Source organism: Aythya ferina (assembly GCF_964211825.1).
Source record: "Aythya ferina genome assembly, chromosome: Z".
NCBI lineage: Eukaryota > Metazoa > Chordata > Aves > Anseriformes > Anatidae > Aythya > Aythya ferina.
In genome coordinates, this window is record NC_140299.1 from 54687001 (window position 1) to 54708988 (window position 21988).

Below are 21988 nucleotides of genomic sequence, written 5' to 3' on the forward strand. Positions count from 1 at the left end.
TACTCGCTTCCACCAAATTTCCTGCAGCATTAATCTGGGTGGCTCTTAATGCACTACCATCGATATGGCACGTAACAACCACAGTGGTGCTGACATGTAGTATCATATAGCAATTAACATCATACAATTCAAATCCTTGGCTATTCACACCCAACATCAAATCCCCTTGGGAAGTCCCCATAGGACTTCTCAATTCTTCTGCACTCAACAACAAGTGCACCCAAGTCCATGAGCAAAAGCAGTTCCATAGATGGTTTTGCTTTTCCTTGATGCAGGAATAGCCCAGACTGTCTTTCCCAGCATGTTTTTATGTGTAGTTTAGGAACTTTATCCCCTTCTACATTATGTAAAAGTTTTGACTGGGCCAGCTCAGTTGGCCGATCCCCTAGATCCAAAGACAATGTCCAGCCTTTGAAAAGAAGGCTACATCTGCAAATGCCACAGGAGAGTTCAGGAAACGATTTCTTGGTGCCTACGGCTCTTCGTGTAGTTCTCTGACTTGTCCCCAGAAGCTGGCTGAAGGAAACCTGGAAGTCATTTGGGTCAATACCCAATTACCACAAGGCGACTTCTCTTGTCCCCCATTTCAATCTCTACTTGGGACAGCACAAACAGTTGTACAGCGCTTCTCTGTCTGGAGAGAACACTCCAAGGCTTTGCTTCTTTTGCTTGGTTTATACACAGGATATGCCTTGGGACTGGAGGCTGGCAGACAGCCGATGCAGAAGCCTTGATGTTTTAGGCCTATAAGATCTAGCCGTATGCCATGCAGGAATCAGTGAATAATTACCCATTGTTGCTTCTTGCCTGTATGAAAACTAACTCCCAGGGTGCAAAATGGACTCACCAGCTCAACCTTCTTCCCTGCTGGAAATGGGAAATGAAAGTAAGGCTACCCAGGTGTTTTTTCTCCAAGCCACTTCTTGCTCCCAGCTCTGCTTTAAGCAGATGCCTCTGCAGCCAGGAAGCCTGAAGTGAAGCAGTGGGAGACTTGGCATGGCTTTGAACTGGGAAGCAGACATCCCACTTGGCCTGCAGTGCCCCTCTCAGGCAATGCAGGATCCCCGAGATGGTTTATTATGCTGCGCAGCTGAGATTTACAAGGATGAATATCTGATGGAGTCTTTTTGTGTGAACTAATGTGATTAATTCATTTGGTTTTCAACTAAGCCTGGCATGGGCCCTCTGGGACAGACATCTTAGAGAGCTCTTTCCTGTGAAATTCTGCAATGGCGAGTCACTGGGGAACCTAGCAAGAACTGATGCAGACAGCAGTTTCTTATATGCAGCCGTGTTTCCAGAATATTTTTGTTTAACTTTACTTTGATGTAGCAGGTTGCTTCTTTCTGTCGACTAATTTTTAGAAGAAATATATGGAGGGCTTAACCTGGAGAGCGCTTTTGGAAGCCTCATATCTGAGCAGTTCCACCTTGATCTAAGAACTGGAAGAAAATAGGTGGGTTTGAAGGAAGAAGTACCCATTTAGATTACTGTCATAACCTCGGTGGATGGTGGATAGACTGTACACATCCCTGGAAACTAGAGTCTCAGCAAACAAGGAACTGGAAGGCTTCCTAAGCTGAAGTGGAGATGATTAAGACCCTAAAGCCTGTCAGAGCACAGCCTGCAGAACCCCAAGATGTCTGACACTGTGCCTGCACCATGCTCTCAGCCCACTGCTGGTGGCAGCCATATGTCTGTACTCAAAACACTTTGCTAGTACTTCTGCTGTGGGACTGTGCTCACAAAAAAATCACAGCTGCAATACACTTTGCATGAGCTTAAACCAATTTCAGACCCAGCTCAGTGAGATTTTGCTCTCAATGGGAAACTTCACTTAGCCTAGCAGGGTGGGCCAACTGGTTGCCACAGGCAAGCCACATCTGCAAAGCCCCCCTCAAGTTCTGCTTTTGAGCAGACAAATTCACAGATGTCTTATGCCATTTTTGTTTTTCAAATTGTATCAAAAAAATCTGTTTTCCTTAATTTATCAAGAACTCCATGTTTCCTGAGACCAAAGCAGATAATGGGTGGTTGCTCAGGGAAGGGACTTGCCTTATGCCACATCTCTACTTGTCTGTACTGAAACACGAGAGCAATACACTTCAGTGCTTCTGCTGGATCTGTCTTGTACATGTAATGCTGTAAGGGTCGAAGGATTAATTATATACTGTACAAGATGAACTAAGCAATGGATTTCCCATGAGTGTTTTCTAAGTACCCATTATTATAAAAGCTGGGTATTTAAAAATTATTTTTGCAATTTGATTTCCTGTACAGTTATTAATCTTTTTGCTCTGTACCATTCATTATTAAAATAACTTGTAAAAACTGCACCCTTGCATCCAGCTTTTATTGTGATGTTGTTCATCCTTGTTAGTCAAAAAAGAGCAAATTAATGAATGGGAACACAGGATATTAGCAAAATTCCTTAGCCCTGGGACCTGCATCAGAGAGCTCCGCATGAGAAGAAAGAAACTTCTGTTAGTAGCCTGTGCTAAACAAAGATTAATGAAATTGTTCTCCCTAGTTGTTAGCTGGGAAGGTCCATGCTCTGGCCCACTGTATAATTCAGTATATGCCATTCGAGCAAACTGCCAGGGAAAAAATGTAAAACTCGAAGCAAAAGAGGGATCTATACCAACTACTGCATTGAAAAGACAGAGCTGGTCCAACCCTGGTGCCTCACCCAGTCTCTAAAACTAAAGTTGTAGTTTCAGCAATGGTAACAGCCCTGAAGAGTAAAAGGTAGGCTGAGAAGTTTTGGAGAAGCTGAGCTGTCCCTCTCCATACTTTGTAAGCCCCAAACCTCCAACCTGTAATCTGTGCACACAGCAGTTTTCCCTGGTTTTCACTCCTGAAGTTTTGCTCTCACCTACATTTTGTTATTCCCTGTGCTGTGTGACCTCAGCCACCCTGCACACTCTGAACAGACCTCGCAGTTCTTCATTAAATCTGTGGCACCTGACCTTGACTTCCTGCCTCCTAAGAAAATTCCTCATGATTTTCTCCTACCATTACCATCATCCTGTTCTTGCTCACTTGTCTACTGCTGATCTTGCAGGCTGTTTCCTTTTCCCCAGCATTTTAGTGCACCTTTTGCAACCTTTATTCCAACAGGATTTTTCTTTCCATTTCTCTTCCCTTCTTTCTTTCCATTCAATAGGTTCACTTAAAATAAAGCAGATTTTTGTTTTGATTTGTTTTGCTTTCATGACACAATGATTTATCATTGCCAGTGACTCAACACAAAACTTCTCTAAATCTCCCAAACTTTTCCAAACACAGTTTACATAAAGACTGTGGTTTGCTGGATATGCAGGTTCCCTTCCTGGTGTTCCAAGATAGCTTGTCCTGATTATTTGAAGTTTCTCATCTGGGGACACCTGACTGCAGGGTCTTTGTCTTGTAGAAGAACACAAAGCCCTTGCTCTCATCCTAGTTTCACTTCCAAGTATGTTATTATGAATCAGGAGAGTCTTGCAGATGCCTAGAAGGATCAGTATTAACTGATATCAACATCAGAGTTCATCGGACAAATTGTTTGTGAAAGCTCTTCTTTTGCATGAATGTGGCAAAGCAAACTCACCTGCATCTTTGCAATATCCAAAGGGCCATACCCTAATATAGAAGATGGTGCGCTTCACCTCAGACAGTAGCAATCTTACCTTAAAGTTTGTGTTTTGTCTTACCTGGCAGGAGGAAGAGAGACCATTCAGAGGCAACATAGAAATGCATGGTCATCATCACTTTGTCTGTGCCAAAGGCAGGTTCGGTCACATCCAATACTCACAGAGGCTTTATGCTTTGTAGAAGCTCTTCTCAGCTTCTTGGGAAGATCACACTGTCTGTGACTAAACCTTTCTCACCAAAAAAAATGTTTTCCTTCATTAGAGTTTGCTCCTCAGAAGTCTTTCTGGTCTGCTTGAACACAAATGTCAGGGCTAAAAAAGATTGTCAGGTTCAATGTGAAGATGTGGGTTCAGACCAGACCTTACTATTTGATTTCTTATTTGATCATAGTAGGTTAGTAAGCCTAAAAATCCAGAAGTACTGAAGAATATGTTCTGACTCAAATGTGACCAATAATTTTGTGGTCCCTGGCATCTAGAAACCCTACAGTTCTTGAACAGGAGCCAGACCCAGTCTCCATGTTCAGCTTTTCCACATTCATTTGCATGCAAGGCTGTCTAGCCTTGCTTGAGAACTTCTTTTTAGTCTATCTACCTATCTTGTGCATTAGACAAGAGTTCCTGGCTTGATTGTCTGTTTTGCTACTCAGTGAGGCCCAGAGAGGAGTTCAACACCACCAGCTGATCTTTTCACTATGAAAGATGACAAGAGATAGCCTCAAGGAAGAAAAAGAAGAAAGCTCAAACAATTAGGCAGCATGCAATGAGCCAGAGCCCTACTTTTATCACACAGAAAACATGTTTATTTTATACCTGTGCCTTGTGAGGGGCAACAGAGATCAGGAAAAAGCAGAAGACGTGTGAAAAAGCCAAAGGAATGGGAAACAACACAAAATGAACCCGTATGATTAAAGCTGGTAGTTGTTTGTAACCTCCTGCTTAATACACCCCTTCTTTGGGTTCCAGGAGTTCCTTACGTTGCTTGAACGTAGTCCTGTTAATGCAGCTGGTGCTCCAAGGCTCTGGAAAGAGTATCAGCTGCGAGGGTGCCAGGCAAAATGACCTCCACAGCACATTGAAGACAGCAGGAATCGGCTCCCCTGGTTGGCACTGATGCACAGATGGAGGAATAGCGAATGCCCACGTCGGGAGGACTCCTGAGCTGCGCCAAGGGGAGCTGCAAGGGGTGGAGGAATAGCAGGGGAGGAAGAAGGTGGGAAAGAGATAAGCTGTCTGATGCAGAAATCTAACCTATAACCCTTGAGTCAGTCAACCCACCTGAAATAATTCCTGGGCTTTCTGAAGGCAGACCTCGCTGTGTCTGGAGCCACATGGGTGAGGAGCAGTGCTGAACTCAGTGCCCCGTATCACACAGCTGAAATGTAACAGAGGATTAGCTAGTGTTTCGTTGGAGATACAGGGGATAATTAATCTTCAAACTCTCAGCCTGGTGTGACTGTGCTGGCAGACTATGACGTAAGCCAAGAAAAGCAAATTCCTGCTCTGTTTTCTTGCTAATGAGCAAAGACATTTTCACCCTAACACTTCAGCTAACTTCTCACAGGCTATGATTTTTATTTTTTATTTTTTTCCTATGGATGTCTTTAAACAACACAGGCTTACTAAAACACAGAGCTTAGCACAGGAATGTTTCTTGGTGCCAGATTTTAATTGGTCAACCCTTGGAAACCAATTAACTGATTTTTCCTGAAACTTCTCAGATGACTCAAATTCTATTCACAGACAGAGGGCTGAAAATATAGCTTTTTTTTTTTTTTTTTTTTTTTTTATCCTTACGACAAAAACACTGAAATTCCTTTCCTGAGGCACAGAAGTGAATATAGCTTTAACCATGACAGTACAGTAGTAGAACCATTGCTAACAGCACATTACAATGAGCAGAAAACTTTTGAATGTTGGTCTTGTTAATTTCTAAGCTTAAAACTTCCTGAGGGTAAGAAACATAACATCTACGCCTAGGTTTCAGTGTCGTTGGTTTAATTTACAAAATATGGAACGCTTCACGAATTTGTGTGTCATCCTTGCGCAGGAGCCATGCTAATCTTCTCTGTACCATTCCAATTTTAGTATAACTATGCCTTATGAAAACTTCAGCTATAACTTTGAGTGTAGCTGGGCAGTGCAAATGACCATAGATAGCATTTGCTGAGCAGTGGAGTATTTGGCCTAGGTGTTTCTGCCACTGTAAAATCTCTCTGTGAAAACACATAAACAAACAAAAAACAGAATCATCAGATTCAGCCATCCTTTCCAATCCATTTGCAAGGTGAACCGTTGCCCATAGTATTGAAAAGACTTAAGAAGGGAAAGAATTGAGGAATTCTACAATCAAATTTTTAACTGAGAAAGAAAACCACACATGATGTCAGATCAGAAGGACTATGATGGACAGATGGTTTATTTTGCAAGGTGATTTTGTCAAAACTGAATTTTATTCTCTCTTGAAAAACTTAATGGTCCTTTGAATACTTCAGGTCTTCAAGGAAAATGCACTTATTGTTTTATAAATGCATTACTCAGTGTTTCACCTTACCTACAAGGGCCATGGATAAAGAAAGCACTAATGTGAAATGGTAACTTCATGTTGCTATTTATAAAAATGCCTACAGGCAATAAAACCCATTCAGAATGGCTTTTCTAGGCTTCAGTTTTCAAAGCTAGCTAAAAAAAATGCTGAAACTTTTTTCCTGTTTACACAGCATGAAAAATCTCTTAAGCTTCATTCAAAATCTCAGTGCTGTCACTCAGAGAGAAGGTGTGATGCAAAGCTGAACATTACTGTAAGATGGAGGTGGACTGTCACTCTTCCTCACCACACCTGTAAGTAGGAAGTAGGTCTGAGACCAAGATCTTAGAAAGCAAAGAGCTCTGTCCATTGTCCATAACACCTTTGTAGATGCGGAGGGGTTTGGAGTCCATCCATGAAGACAGGCTCTTCTTGAGTGCTCTTTTAGCTTATGTAAAACTGCAAGGAGAGGGATGGGAGAGGCAGGACAGATTTCCAAGAGTAAGATTTCATCAACTAATGAACCTAGCAAGGAGCTTCTAAATTCAGTTCTTTTTGTCTCAGTCCCAAAGCAGAGAACATGTCTCAGCTCTGTTTTTTAATAACCATAGGGTTTTTAAACAAGAGGAGGTCATGCATGCTTCTTCTGAGCATAGGTTCCTTGTCAGTGCTAATCAAAGCCTTCATAATACTTTTCTAAAATAATGACCTTTGTCAGACAATGAAAATATCCTTCCCTCTGATGATGCTAAGACACTTTAAAGGCTTTTTGCCTTTAACATTTGTCCTTCCTATAGCTCTGGCATAAGTTTGATGTGGCACACACTGCAGAGAATCATGTTGGTCTGCATCTTTCTCCTGGGGAAATTCTGTCTCTGCTGTGTCTTCTGCAGCCAGCTTTCTCCTGGCAGATCTGTTCAGATGATTGATTGAGCATGACTCATTCTAAAAATACATTGTTTTTAAAATCTTCTTGCAAATTCAAGATGATTTAATAACACAAATATATCACTGTGGCAAATATAATTAAAAAAAAAAAAGGAAAAAAGATTAAGCCAATGTCTTTACTAAATGATATGAAGTGACTTTCAACCATTATGCAATTAAATGATGCCAACATTTGCTAACCATTTTCCTGAGAAGAACAATTAGAATAAAAGCTCCTCCAAGGATAACTCAGAACCTGCAGAAAATGTTCTCGTCTATGCCAAAACAAAATCCTTTAAGTTGCAATTTAAAGCTCTAGTTTTTAAAGTACTAGGGGACTGAGGCTGCCTTTCAGTGGGAGAAACTCACTCAGGTGTCTAAGAGGTAAATGCCCCTGTCTGAATTAGTTTTCACATGCTCAATCTGTAGTGATTCATTGCAGCCTTGGAAAGTTGTCTCAGATACATGTGCTTGGGCACAATGCTGGCCTCACCTTGGTAGCACTCTGTGTTGGTTTGACTTCAAGAGCTCCTCCTTCTTTCTTCTGTCATGGAATGAAAACTCAGCACAGGCACTGGCTGGGGCAGAGCTGGCTTAGCCCTCACTGCCTAGCCCAGCATGAGGCAAAGTTAAATCCCCACCAGTTTACGATTGGATGAGGGGAAGGCCACCAAAACAAAACAACAACAACAAAAGAAAAAAAAAAAAGAAAAAAAAATAAACTGCATTTTAGAAAGCTTTCAGGCGTTATTTTATGAGGAGGCAGGGCACAAAAGGGACTCATCAAGGCCACATATTGGTCCATAAGTCAGTCTGGTGAGAGCTGCTGAGGCAGGCTATGGAGTGCCCAGGTGTCTGCTGTAAGTGCAAGGCCGAATAGCTTAGAGCAGTGCGGCCAATGGGCATGTCAGATTGGTATCCCAAGAGCACCCTTTGCCAAATTTCCTTTCTGAAGGAAGCTCTGCAAAATGATGAACAATTATAATGCTTTAACCGATTAGAAGCTTATAGCAAGCAATTACTAGTGGAAGACACAGTAATCTTTAGTATTCTTTACCTCCTTAAACTTATGCTTATTTTTATTTCAGGTAATGCTTGAAGAGAGGCATGGAAGAGTGCTCTTCTACCAAACTCCTCCATCAAATATGTTATGTAGTGAGAACAAAAATACCATGAGGTCAAGTGTAGAAAAGCTGTAGAAATGAACTTATCCAAGGATTACAAACTTTGGAGAGGGTTTCAGTTTCCTGTAATTTTACCTTAATACCACATGCATAAATTTGTAAATGATTTCACACTCCTGGAGTTTATAGCAAAAAAAAAAAAAAAAGAATTAAATAGAAATTGATTACTAAGAGGAAACATTTCAGTAAGCTATTTTCTATCTGTAAGCGTTCTTCACCCTCGTAAACTCAACAGCCTTTCCATTACTGATTTCCCACTCCACCCTATACTCCACAGCCTGTTAACTCGTGATCCTGTCTTTGCTGTGCAGCTCTTCAGCTGTGTAACTCTTTCAGCTTAGTCTGGTATTGTCACCAAATTTCAAGAGCACTATTATTTCTCTATATGCATCACATTTTAATGCATGACATGTAGTCAAAACTCATTACTGCCTAAGATTTAGCAATAATTTTTTCACTGATTCTGAATCTCTCCTTTTGAATATATATGTACATACTTAGTGCTATTGATTAAAGACCTAAATTTTCCTCTCTTTTTCTATTTTTACAAACTGCCTTACAATTTTTTTCTTTACAAATTCTGCATATAACATAAAGATGAGAGAATAACATTTCTCTAGATCTGCAAGCATGCTCTTGAACATTTTACCAGCTCTAAAAGTTTGAAACCTTTTTTTTTTTTTTTTGAATTTATAATTAATGCAAATTTCAGATACAAGGCAGAAATCTATAAACAGCCTCTTTCTGATAGTTCCTGCAGATGGAAAACTTCTTGGAGCCTCTGATGGCTGTTTTCTTCTTGCAATAGGAATCTAATAATTAATCCATGCCATAGGATTTAAACCCCCAATTTCTATTGATTTTAGTTTATTTATCAAGTTTAGCTCTATCATGGTAGCTTGCCTCTGCAACGTAAATATACATCTATGTGATGATTTATATTCTTGGGAGCATCTCAAGATCTCAGGCACCTAAAGTCTCAGTAGCAGCTGGCACTGTACAAAATGTTGTGAAATTTCTAGCCTTAGAAAGGTTAAAAAAAACCAAAGTCATAGAAAAGCTTACTTAACACCTAGCCCAGTGACTCAATATACTTGCTTCTGTCCATGCCAATGACACTCTAGCATCCTTCCTTTGGGATACAGTTTGACACCACTGGAATGAGCCAGTTGCCCATGACATGATGAAGAGCTTTGTTCCTCTTTCACTTCTGTGCTCACCCACTTCATTTTGGCCTCAACCAAATAGTATTCTGAGAGATGGGGAATTTTACTGTCAGATGACAGGCCAAATACTGGATCTTTGTCGTATTCTAATCATACCTTTTGCCAGCAAGGTCACAAAGCCAAGAAAATGTTGGTGGAAAAATGAGCTCTCATCTCAGGTTTGCTACTCTGAAAGGAGACATTTCCCAGCCAAGAACACAGCGCTTGCAAGGTACCTTTATGTAGGTTTTTTGTAGGCTGGGATATTGTGTCTAGCATCAGACTCTGTGTGTGCTTGCATGTATCTGAATGTTTTCAACTAGTTGCACATCCAACAACAGCCTTTTCTCCCAGAAACTCCATATGCCTTGTGGACTTGCTGGGCAATTTTAATAGGTCAAACTCACCCATAGCCCTTTCTGACAATTACTGTCATCTGCAGCTTTACGCTGGCCCGCCAGCATTCAGGCAGACAGTCATGTCCTCCGAAAGGGAGGGAGGTTTTAAAAGCAGTGTTTATTGCTGCGGGATTAGTTCCTCCACTGCTCCCATCAGCTGTAATTGTTAGTTTCATGCAGCCATTTGACAGTGACAAAGCCATGCTTGCCTATAGGTTTTCATCTACAAAGCTATGATTATGATTAAAAGCAGACCTGGTTTGTTGCTGGTTTGTTGGCTTCTATTTTTTTCTTTTTCTTTCACTTTTGCCAAATCTGAGAAATAATTGTTGTGTTGTTTGGTGTTTTTTTTTTTTGTTTGTTTGTTTGTTTTGTTGTTGTTTGTTTGTTTGTTTGTTTGTTTGTTTTCTCCAGTTCTGATGAGCAGTAATGCCACACTTCAAAGTAATGCCTGCCTTGAATGTTGTGGCCCCACTGGACTCCTTTCTATGGTGATTGCTATTAAAATGACAGTGCTTGGTAGTGGCTACAGCGTTAGAGAATTTGAGATAGCTCACTTATACTTTTTTTTAAAACAGAGTGGAAATTGTTTGGCTATTGTGCATTACCCAGCACTCTAACTGTGAGCAAATATTGGCTTTTTACTGTGGGGCTCTTATGTCAGACCTAAGGCAGAGGTAAAAAAATAAAAAATAAATGAAATAAAAGAGGCTATTAGTTCAATTATTACAGTTTATACATGTGATTTTATTAGAAAGCAGCCTGTGCTTTTAGTTAAGCCTGAATTTAAGACAAATCTGGGGACTAATTACAAAGTGAGTTGATGGCTCTGATCTCTGGAGAGACAGTAGGGAAAGCATTGCTAACTGGGGAGCTTGTCAATTCTGAGCTTTGGAGAATGTATTCAGTGAAAATATGCAGGACTCTGAGGGTAGAAGAAACCTGATTCTCTTGAATATCTTTATCCTCTGCTCTACCCCATCTCATATTCCCTTGGAAGACATTTTCTACTCCAAAGGAGAAATTTTGGTTTCTCTGCTCCCTTTATGCCAAAGAGGAACCACTCTGAATCTGGTGACTCAGAGACACATAGTAGTGTATTCTTTTTTCCTAAAAAGACATTTCTGCAGCAACACTAACTACAGGGAGATTAGAAGCAGGGAGCAACTGGGGAAATCCCTCCTGCATAGACGTATGTCTCAATGGCATGCCATGGCCACTCATCTTCTCCCTTAACCTTTCACACAAGCTTTCCCTATGGCACATTGATACAGCACAGCTGGAGTGTGTTCACTGGCAACAGGTCCTTGGAAGGAGGTTTGTCCTTCCTAGTCAGATGAAAAAAGTTATTAGTAACTCAGTGCTGTCTGGTCCTCTACCTTCTTGTCCTGTCACACAGTTGTTTTTATCACATTCTATCTATGTGCCTCCTGGCACAGGACGGCAGCAGGTCAGCCACATGCTTTGGTTGGATTACAGCTTCCATTTGCCACAAGAGCATGACACACTGTTGTGGTCTTACCCTGCTGGATGCTGAACTCCACCACAACTGTTCTCTCACTCCCCCTCCTTAAGCAAAAAAGGGGGAGAAAATATAATGGAAAGGGCTCAAGGGTGGAGATAAGGACAAAGAGATCACTCAACAATTACCGTCACAGGCAAAACAGACTCAGCATAGGTAGACAAATATAATTTAGTGTCTATCATTGTCAGACTAGAACAGAGAACACCTGAGTGGTGCAGGGGAATGGGGGCTGCAGTCATTCCCTAACACTTCATCTCTGTTGCTCCTTCGCAGTCACTGAAACATCACTCCCTGGCTCGGCTCTGGCCAACAGCAGGTCCCTTTTGGAGCCAGCTGGAGCTGGCTCTGCTCTGACATGAGGCAGCTTCTGGGCTCTGCCCATAAATACCACCTCTGAAGTCCCCCCTGTTACCAAAACCTTGCCAAATAAACCCAGTACACACAGTCACGTGGCACCGATGGTCCTACAGGAATGAGTTTCTCCATAAACACAGGGAGTCAGTGGAAGGTAGGAAGCCTCTGAGACACAGGCTGGTCCTCACACAAGTTCTGTTGTTCTGCTCATGCAGACACCAGTGTGATGACTACCACTTGCAAGGGAACTACTGTGCATGCAGTTTGGAGTGAAGCACCCAGCAGAGACTGTCACTTCCAGAGAAGATATAGAGACATTTTCCAAAACTGTCTTACACACCAAGCTATTGTCAGACATAGACATTACATCCTGTATTACATTGTCATCTAACAGTAGCTCTAGGTCTTAGCTGTGTACCTGAGATAGCATAGCAAATGGTCAAATTGTACCAAACTGTGCTCTTGCAGGAACTGGGCAGGGCAGACCGACAGATGCAATTGGAAGGCATGATGAGAGAGTTTTCTTGCATGATCAACATTGCATGGCCTCCACTGATGCCAGAGTAGGGAGGGCCTTAAGGCAACATGTAGCATGTCTTAGTTAAACCCTACTAAAGGAATACTCACCTGAGTGGGTGGGAGAGTAACATAGTCATGTTGAGATGATTCCCATTCACAGGACAGAAGTTCTTCTCAGAGGCTTTTTGAACTCAATGATGTGACCTTGTATGTAATGCATTTATTTATTTATTTATTTATTTATTTATTTATTTATTTATTTTGCATAGGCAAAGCAAAATTCGAGGCATTGGAGGGTTTTGTCAGATCAGTATCTCTTTGAACCCATTGGGAAATGGCGAGGAGAGATCATTCTTTGATGAATCAATTAAAATTAATTTTCCTGCAACCAAGCCAACTGTAGACTCATTAATACGGGTAAATTTCTTGTTGGTCTGTCATTTTTCATTGCACTTTTATAACCCTGTCCCAACAGTATGAAAAGCTTAAGCATAATTAATTCTCCAGAATAAGAGACTTGTATTTTTTTCCTCCCTCCATAGCTCTTGGAGGTCTTCCTCAGAGAAGCACGAATAGAATTTCTTCATTGTCACCTGCCAAAGTCTATTGGTGACAGCAAGGCAGTCTGTGATAGTTGTAAGCCTAAGCCCCACCAATTAATGAAGCAGAATGGTGTTAAATGCCTGCAGAGACTTAGGGTGGAGCAGAGCCAGACATTCTCTGCCAAACAACAACAAACTGGGGGCAAGCTGTTGTGCATTATCTCCAAATTCAAGCTGACAGATGTTGCTGTTACGTTACTTATCTGAACACTCTGTGGTGACTGCATTCAGAAATGCTATATGAGCCTGGGTGAGGCACTCACACTAGGGAAAGAACTGGAGCCAACCTGGCTAAGAAATAAGCATCTTAATCCTGCCACTCAGAAGAAGCAAGTGCTGGAGCCCAAGGCACAAGGAACGGCCTGGCAACAGGGTGGAAGCTCAGCACAAGTTCAGCTGTCATTAGCTGCTAGCAGGAATTACAAATCTTCCTTCCTGGCCCATCAATACCCTAAAGTTGATGAAGGTCCCACATTCTCCCCAAACATGTAACCAAAGAGTCAGGATGCTGTTAACCAGACTATTAAAGGAGTTGTGGAAGGGATGTATGGAAGGGGGTATGGAAGCAGGAAGCAAGGTTTGCAGGTTCTGCTTTCTGTCACTGACCTGTATTCCAGTAGCATCTGGGGAACCTGTGGGTAGTGTAGTGTACAGTTGCTGGGGTGGTCTCTGGAAACGTGTGGATACCAGTTTATAAATCTGCAAATGAAAGCCAAGCAGAGTCGCCTTCACTGCCTGTAATCCATTCCCCCTCAGCTCCTCCTCTGCTCTGGGGAAGGACTTCTCAACATGCCTGAGATGGCTGGGGTAAGGAACAAGGGAACAAAAAAGCTACTAATCATATGAACTGGCTCTGTGAGGGAGAGTCATTGCTTTACAACAGCAGAGAGGCAGGGAAGGGAAGAACCCTGCAAGCAGTGTAGGGGCTTTCATGGAGGCATCACAGGAAAGATTTGTAAGTGGCAGTGGAGCTATTTAATGCAAGAATGGAGATGATCAAAAACATTTGCACCTGGAAATGTTTCATCCCCTTATGTTCCAAAAATGAGAGAGTTTTGAGAAGGCATGTGACTGGGCCTTGTGGGCCTGTGCTTTACAGAAGACCGCATGTTGCTTAGTCACCAGGCAGACCTGGGACTGGGCCTCTGTGGTGGGCGGGGACAGCACATGGGTTTTCTGGCAGAGTTCACTTGTCAGAAGAAATAAACACATAATGCTTCAGAACTGGTTGGTAGTACCAGTATGTCCATAGCCAAGCACTGAGTTTCCCAGGTTTACACAACACTTTAATTTGTCATTGCAGGTATCTAACTGCTCAGCAAACTGAGGCACAAGCAAGAGTGACTGTGCAGAGACTCAGAAGCCATAGAAGGGGATAATGCTGGGATGAGTATTTACCTCAGACTTGCCTCTGCAGTGCAGGAATCAGTTACCAGCACCTCATTTGAATCCCTTGGGCTTGCTGAGCAGCCATTCCTTGTCCCATCACATTCTTCCATAGCACTCTAAGTAATGTTCTTTCTCACACTTTTTGCTTTATTTTAGTTACAAACTTTTGGTGCTGTCTTTGGATAGAATGAAGTCAGGAATTTACATGGTAAGAGAGATAGGGTTTAAGAAGCTTTTTACAGCCACTAGTAGACAGGTGTGTTTTATCATAATAATTCACTTTGTCGGTGCAATGCTCTCTCCCTCCCTTCTGGTCTCTTGACCAGACAATAGTGTTTGTTAGGGCACAGAAGGTATGCTGGGAGGCAGGACCCAACGGACAGGGCTCTGCTTATCCCCTGACATCAGCTGGTGCCATATCTGAAACCCTGGAATGTTGTTCCCCTATCATGTATGTCCAGTAGTTTACATCAAACCTGCAGCCCAGCTGGCTTCCATGGGGCATCTGGTCATAACTGGAGACTTCCATTCATTTAACTGAGAGTGACTACTACCAACCCTGGGACTACAGGACGTCGTACACAATGAATTCTGCATTTGCATTGCTTGTCATGCTGACTGGTGCATTGGGTTTACACGGAAAGAGCATGGTAGCAGGGGATCTGCAAGTGTGGCTTCTGTGAGCAGAGCCCAGCAGCTGCCCCATGTCAGAGCAGAGCCAGCTCCAGACGGCTCCAAAAGGGACCTGCTGCTGGCCAGAGCTGAGCCAGGGAGTGATGCTGGGTGGGCCTCTGGGAGAGAAGATTTAAGAAATGGAAAAAATACTACTGTGCAATGGCAGCTGGGAGATAGGATTGTGAAAGGGTGAGGGAACAGCCCTACAGCCTCCAGGGGAGTGCCGCAGGAGGTGCTGCAGGCAGGCAGCAGCAGTTCCCCTGCGGGCTGTGCAGGGAGAGGCCCCTGGTGGAGCAGGCTGTCCCCCTGCAGCCCATGGGTCCCACATGGAGCAGATCTCCACGCTGCAGCCCCCCCATGGGTGGAGGAGCCCCCGGTGGAGCAGGTGGATGTGGCCTGGAGGAGGCTGTGGCCCATGGAGAGCCCCCGCAGGAGCAGGCCCCGGGCCGGAGCTGCAGCCCGTGGAGAGGAGCCCACGCAGGAGCAGGGGGTCTGGGAGGAGTTAAACATTCAGGAATAAGTGCAGGCAGAGGCTTTATAGGGTGGAACAGTCACAATTTACTCCTGGGGTAATCGTGGCTTCCACCCCCAGCCCATCCCCAGGTGAGGCCCAGCTGCCTGCTCAGGCAGGGGGCCTGGCCTGGCAGCCATCAGGGTCGCCAGACCCTGGCTCCTCCTGTGGGACCCGACGTAGCCAGTCTATGTCCTCAGCATCGGCGAACCGCAGGGATGGTGGCAGCCTGTGCCTGTCCTGCTCCATGTGCCAGGAGCAGCTGTGGATGAGTTGTCGCACTTTGACGGGGCTGCTCTCCCTGCACCGGGGCAAGACACTGCGGGACTGGTAGCTTGAGGGGCTCCTCCGCCGCTGCTGCTGCCCCAGCCATGCATTGCGCTGCAGCCTTCTGCGGGGTCGTCGGGGCAGGCACACGATCTCAGCAATGTGCCTGAGGCACAGTGGGCAGGTGTCTCTTTCTGCAGCCCGTAGATGGATGCACTCCAAGCAGAAGGAGTGCCTACAGGGGTTGATGCGAGCTTTGTTGGTCATCTGGCCCAAGCTGATGGGGCACGTCTCGTCCTCAGGAGCCTCCTCTGGCTGCTTCTGCTGTGGCCACCGGTTCATGGTGCCTGCAGCTGCCATGACGTGAAGATTGTCGTCCTCTGGGGGAGGCTGCCTTGGTGCCAGGTGCTTAGCAGCAGCCAGCGGTTCTCAGCACTTCCCTTGCCTCGCGGGTCGCCGTCAGGACCTCGACGCCTCAAGTGCCACCAGCAGGACTACTGCAGATAGAAGTAGGAAGAAAATCTTCTAGCAGCACAGACATTAGCTTTCTAGGTTCAACCAAGTTGTCTGGAGTACTGCAGCTGTCAACATTCTGCATATGGATTGCAAACGTTGCTATTGGAATGGCAAATATACTTAGGATAGGTTATACTTGGTAAGACTACGCTTAGGACGGATGAGGTACATAGATGTCTATACATTTGAGAACATTACCGAAGGACCTCAATAGCTTGTGCTCAACAAGGATGGCTTCGCGTGTGCCTCTAGCAATACCTCCACCTCTCTCTCTCTCTTTCCAGCCATTGAACCTCGAGCTCTCGAGTCCCACCAGCCGGACTGGATGCAAGGGCCACACTCAGGGCCTTTGTAGCCAAGACCTTTTGTGAGGCCACAGGGTGATATCAGAAGGGTCTTGGGGTGCCCCTGATGGTGGCACTGACAGAGGCCTCCTGACTATCATGGAACAATGCTGTTGTGAGAATGGTGCCCAAAGTAGAGCTTAAACCAACTAAGTTAGCTGAGTATGTAAAAGGTCAAAACTGCTGAAGCAGTTAAACAATGACTGAGCATGTGCAAAACGGAGAGAAGTACAAAATGAATAAAATCTTGAGCCTTTCATCAGAAAGCCCCCAAAGCGCAACCACCAGAGGTTACTGTGCCTGTGATAGTAGGAGGGTTTGACCTCAGTGCCAGGGAAGCTCATGGAGCAGATTATCTTCAGTGTCATCCTGTGGCACTTGCAGGGCAACCAGGCAGTCAGGCCCAGTCAGCATGGGTTTATGAAAGGCAGGTCCTGCTTGACGAGCCTGATCTCCTTCTATGACAAAGTGATGCACTTGGTGGATGAGGGAAAGGCTGTGGATGTGGTCTACCTTGACTTCAGCAAGGCTTTTGACACTGTTCTCCACAATATTCTCCTCAAGAAACTGGCTGCTCATGGCTTGGACTGGCACACGCTTCGTTGGGTTAGAAACTGGCTGGATAGCCGGGCCCAAAGAGTTGTGGTGAATGGAGTCAAATCCAGCTGGAGGCTGGTCACTAGTGGAGTCCCCCAGGGCCCAGTACTGGGGCCAGTCCTCTTTCATATCTGTATCAATGATCTGGATGAGGGGATCAAGTGCACCCTCAGTAAGTTCACAGATGACACCAAGTTAGGTGCGTGTGTCGATCTGCTCGAGGGCAGGAAGGATCTGCAGGAGGATCTGGATAGGCTGGACCGATGGGCTGAGGTCAACTGCATGAAGTTCAACAAGGCCAAGTGCCGGGTCCTGCACCTGGGGCACAACAATCCCAAGCTGAGCTACAGGCTGGGAGATGAGTGGTTGGAGAGCTGTCTGGCGGAGAAGTACCTGGGAGTATTGGTTGATAGTTGGCTGAGTATGAGCCAGCAGTGTGCTCAGGTGGCCAAGAAGGCCAACAGCATCCTGGCCTGTATAAGAAGCAGTGTGGCCAGCAGGGCTAGGGAAGTGATCGTCCCCCTGTACTCGGCTCTGGTGAGGCCGCACCTCGAGTACTGTGTTCAGTTTTGGGCCCCTCACTACAAGAAGGACATGGAGGTGCTTGAGCGGGTGCAGAGAAGGGCGACGAAGCTGGTGAGGGGCCTGGAGAACAAGTCCTACGAGGAGCGGCTGAGGGAGCTGGGCTTGTTCAGCCTGGAGAAAAGGAGGCTCAGGGGCGACCTTATTGCTCTCTACAGGTACCTTAAAGGAGGCTGTAGAGAGGTGGGGGTTGGTCTGTTCTCCCACGTGCCTGGTGACAGGATGAGGGGGAATGGGCTAAAGTTGTGCCAGGGGATGTTTAGGTTGGATGTTAGGAAAAACTTCTTTACCAAGAGGGCTGTGAGGCATTGGAATGGGCTGGCCAGGAAAGTGGTGGAGTCACCATCCCTGGAGGTCTTTAAAAGACATTTAGATGTAGAGCTTAGGGATATGGTTTAGTGGAAGACTTGTTAGTGTTAGGTCAGAGGTTGGACTCGATGATCTTGTAGGTCTCTCCCAACCTAGATGATTCTGTGATTCTGTGATTCTGTTTAAGGGGACACTCCATGCACTGCACTTATGTACGTATGTAGTGGACTTTATAGCAGGCAAATGGATTTTCATCTGAACAATAAATACATGTAAATACCTGTCTGTCACCTAGTCTGCTGTAATTTTGTTGGTGTCATAGCCTACAATAACTTAGGAAGTTGCATCTTTTTCAGTTGTTCAATCTCATCACTCCCAAGAGTCTTTCTGACATTTGGTCCTTGGATAATGTTGACATGTGTTGCAAGAGTCCTTAGAAAAGTCTGCATACATAGAGAACTCTTACAGCTTTGGGGTGGTTCTTATTGGGAGATCTCAAAGAGGCATCAGTATCATTATATTTATCCTCACTTCACCATTGTGGGAAAATGGGGAGCACTGTAGTTGTGGCTTCTGAAGTATTCTAATAACTGGGTGGTGTCCTCCTTTGTGCTGTGCATGGGGATGGTTCTCCACAGCCTGTTCTTGTTCATGACTAGTGCTCCTGTAGTTGTAACCTAACCCTCACAATCTCAGTGAATGAGAGAACTCATACACCCTGCTTAGGAAATTTCCATTAAAATGCTCTCATTTTTCTTCCCCTGAATGTAGTGCAGAGCTGTGCTGAGCTGACCTAAAAAAACCCTCATGAGCAATCACCATCTGCCAGCCTATGATTTTAACAGAGTAGTGGACATTTTATTTTTCCTCTCTTTGCCATAGCTTTTTAAGCTAGTTTGGCTCACCTCCACACTAAAAATGGCTGCAGTCACACAGAAGATGAAGCGTCTTGTTTTTAGAGAGAAACAAGACATCATTAGGAGCTTCTTAATGATATTCCCTAACATTACATGAAAAAAAAAAAACTACACACACCTTGTGTCTCATCCCCATTTAGCACTGTAAAACCCAGTTCTTCATTTAATCTTCTAAATAGGAATGGCTGTTAGTCTGTAACCTGTGTGTCCAAAAACAGTTGGTAATCGAAATGCTAGAATTTCTTCAAGGGTTATTTGGAAAAAAAATAAAAGTAGTGGATTTTTTCCCCCAATTCTCTCAAGTGAGTTTCTACACCAAGATGTTTTTCAGAGAGATAACTTCTATTAATCTATTCATTTATAAATGCATACATCTGAAATGTTCACATATGGACTGTGATTTGCCATGCTGAGTCTTCACAATAAAAGGGGATTCTTTGTGGCTGAGGACTGAATATCTGATGAGCATCTGTTCAGCTGTTGATAGGATAGAGAAACTTGGAAAGGTGTCTCATTTTCAACAGTTTAAAAGCCAAATGCTAGATATTGGGTCCCTGTATGCAGAAAATTCACAGATTATCTGTCTAAGGAACCGTATTAGTAAAGAGTCCCAGCTCAATCATGCGTGGGCTTCAGAGCAATGGCTTAGATAACCAAGTTTGAAGTGGTTGTACACATACTCTGGCTATTTTCAGCACTGATCAAGTGGAAGTTGAAATAGAACAGATAGTTTTAATACATTAATTCCATATCAATGCACAGTTTCCTTTCCCATGCAACCTGGCCTTTGCTTGGTTTTGTCTTCTTCTAGAACCAGTAGCTGAAAAACTGGAAAGATTTTGTGTGTGTGTGTGTGTGTGTGAATTTAACAATTATTTTTATCTAAAAATGAAATAGAACTGAAATACATTTTTAGACAGGCATTTTTTGCATGCTGTGGTCTAAATCACTCACAGCCCATCTGAAACATTTGACACCTAAGTTTTAAAGAAGCCTTTTTCTAACTCAAAAAAAAAAAAGCTGCTGCAGCTAATAGCTGAGCTTGCCTAATATACTGCTATATCTGACCTCCTAACAGAACAATATGATTAAGAAAATATTAAGAAAATCTGAAAGAAAAAAAAAAAAAGGTTGCCATTCCACAGACCTAGCAGAATTCTGCTTCCCTTTAAATACTGAAAGTTCAAGAGAGTATGGGTATTTGACATCACATGCTCTAGCCATTTGCCTTTTAAATTGTAGCTTCACTGTCCATCTCAAGACATCTCTAAAATCGCCAGAGACAGGATGTAGCAGAACCACTGTCAACAGGGAATAGCCAAGTGCAGTTATAGTCTTGTTTTACATGGAGAGAGGAGGAGTTTGGAGAGAGAGTATTAAAAATCCTGGCTGATATTTTTTAATTGGCATACTCCTAGTATGCCAGTACACAATGATGACACAATGCCGTTCTGTGCATTCGTACAATGTCGTGTTGGCTTTTCATCTGGAAGTTGGATATCTTCCCCGAGAATGTAGTCTGTGCCTCCATTGGTGTCAGTGAGCACTGGGAGCATGTAAGCAGGCAGAACATTGCATTCTAAAACTAATGTCGAGAACAGAGATCACTCTGGAAGTTACGGCACCTCCATCACTGGAGTGCTTTTTCACCGTAACCACTCACGATATGCCTGCTGATTTCTTTGTGTTCCACTCAAGAATGTTTCACCTGACAAAGTGTGCTTTTAAAGTGGGGAAAAGTAGATTGCACCAGCCTAATTACTGGAATTATCTTTCTGCATATTTTTAATAATAAAGCAGATGTTGGTTCCAGAAATAATTTACCTCCACTGCAGAATGAAGCCTGTCAAAATCAGCTGCTTTCCCTCTTTGGTATCTAAACCCTCTTCCTGGAACCTGCTGCTCTGATAAGGTTATTCTGTGTTGTAGTGGGTTTACGTTGCAAGGTTTTGGTAGTGGGGAGCTGCAGGGGTGGTTTCTGTGAGAAGAGTCCAGCACCCACCCCATGTCAGAGCAGAGCCAGCTCCAAAGGGACCTGCCACTGGCCAGAGCCAAGCCAGTAAGTGATGCTGTCTGCTCCGCTCAGAGCATATCTAAAAAGGGGTAAAAAGATGCTGCTACACAGCAGCTGGGAGAGTGAGGAGTGAGCACCAGCCCTGCAGCCGCCAGGTGAGTGCAGCAGGAGGGCAGGAGGTGCTGCAGGCAGGCAGCAGCAGTTCCCCTGCGGGCTGTGCAGGGAGAGGCCCCTGGTGGAGCAGGCTGTCCCCCTGCAGCCCATGGGTCCCACATGGAGCAGATCTCCACGCTGCAGCCCCCCCATGGGTGGAGGAGCCCCCGGTGGAGCAGGTGGATGTGGCCTGGAGAAGGCTGCGGCCCATGGAGAGCCCCCGCAGGAGCAGGCCCCGGGCCGGAGCTGCAGCCCGTGGAGAGGAGCCCACGTGGAGCAGGGGGTCTGAGGGGAGCTCAGCTGCTCACCCAAGTAAAACCACCACAGTCAACCCTGAGATTAAGTCTCATGCTCTACATGTGTGGGGAAGAAGCCACGGTGCAGAGAACGGGAGTTCCTCGAGCTGGCTGTTTCTTCGGGGAGCCAGTGAAAAGTACCTTCTTGATCTGTTAATTTCCTCAAACACAGATCTCACATGGAGCTTAGAGCAAATAAAGAGCTTGCCCCTGCAAACCCAGGTGGCAGTGACACTGGCATGTATTGGTCATAACAGCATTGGGCTCAGTCTGAGTAAGTATTGTGGGATGCAAATAATATGGGCTGATTCTCTGTGAATACCTTGTGGTTGTATCTTCTGATTGTAAAAATAAAAATGAATTAAAAAAAAAAAAAAAAGAAAAACAAGAAAAACAAAAACAAAAGCCTCATGCATGCAGCGGTCCCAAAGAAGAGTTTTCCTATGGGAAAGAGTATCAATATTTCTTTTGAGATGTTTATTTCACTTTCTTTTTTTCTAATGTGATGCAGTAGTTTTATGCTGAACATCACAACTTCTGACTTG

At 44.3% G+C, this 21988-nt stretch overlaps 1 long non-coding RNA gene across 1 annotated transcript; it reads right to left on the bottom strand.

Moving 5' to 3' along the window:
- Positions 1-4412: 4412 nt before the first annotated feature.
- LOC311427432 lies at positions 4413-13947 on the bottom strand. Its single transcript, XR_014687354.1, has 3 exons — positions 13667-13947; positions 13480-13572; positions 4413-5007 (listed from the first exon to the last, which is right to left on the bottom strand). It is a non-coding gene; the product is annotated as an uncharacterized lncRNA (long non-coding RNA).
- Between the last annotated feature and the right edge of the window lie 8041 nt (positions 13948-21988).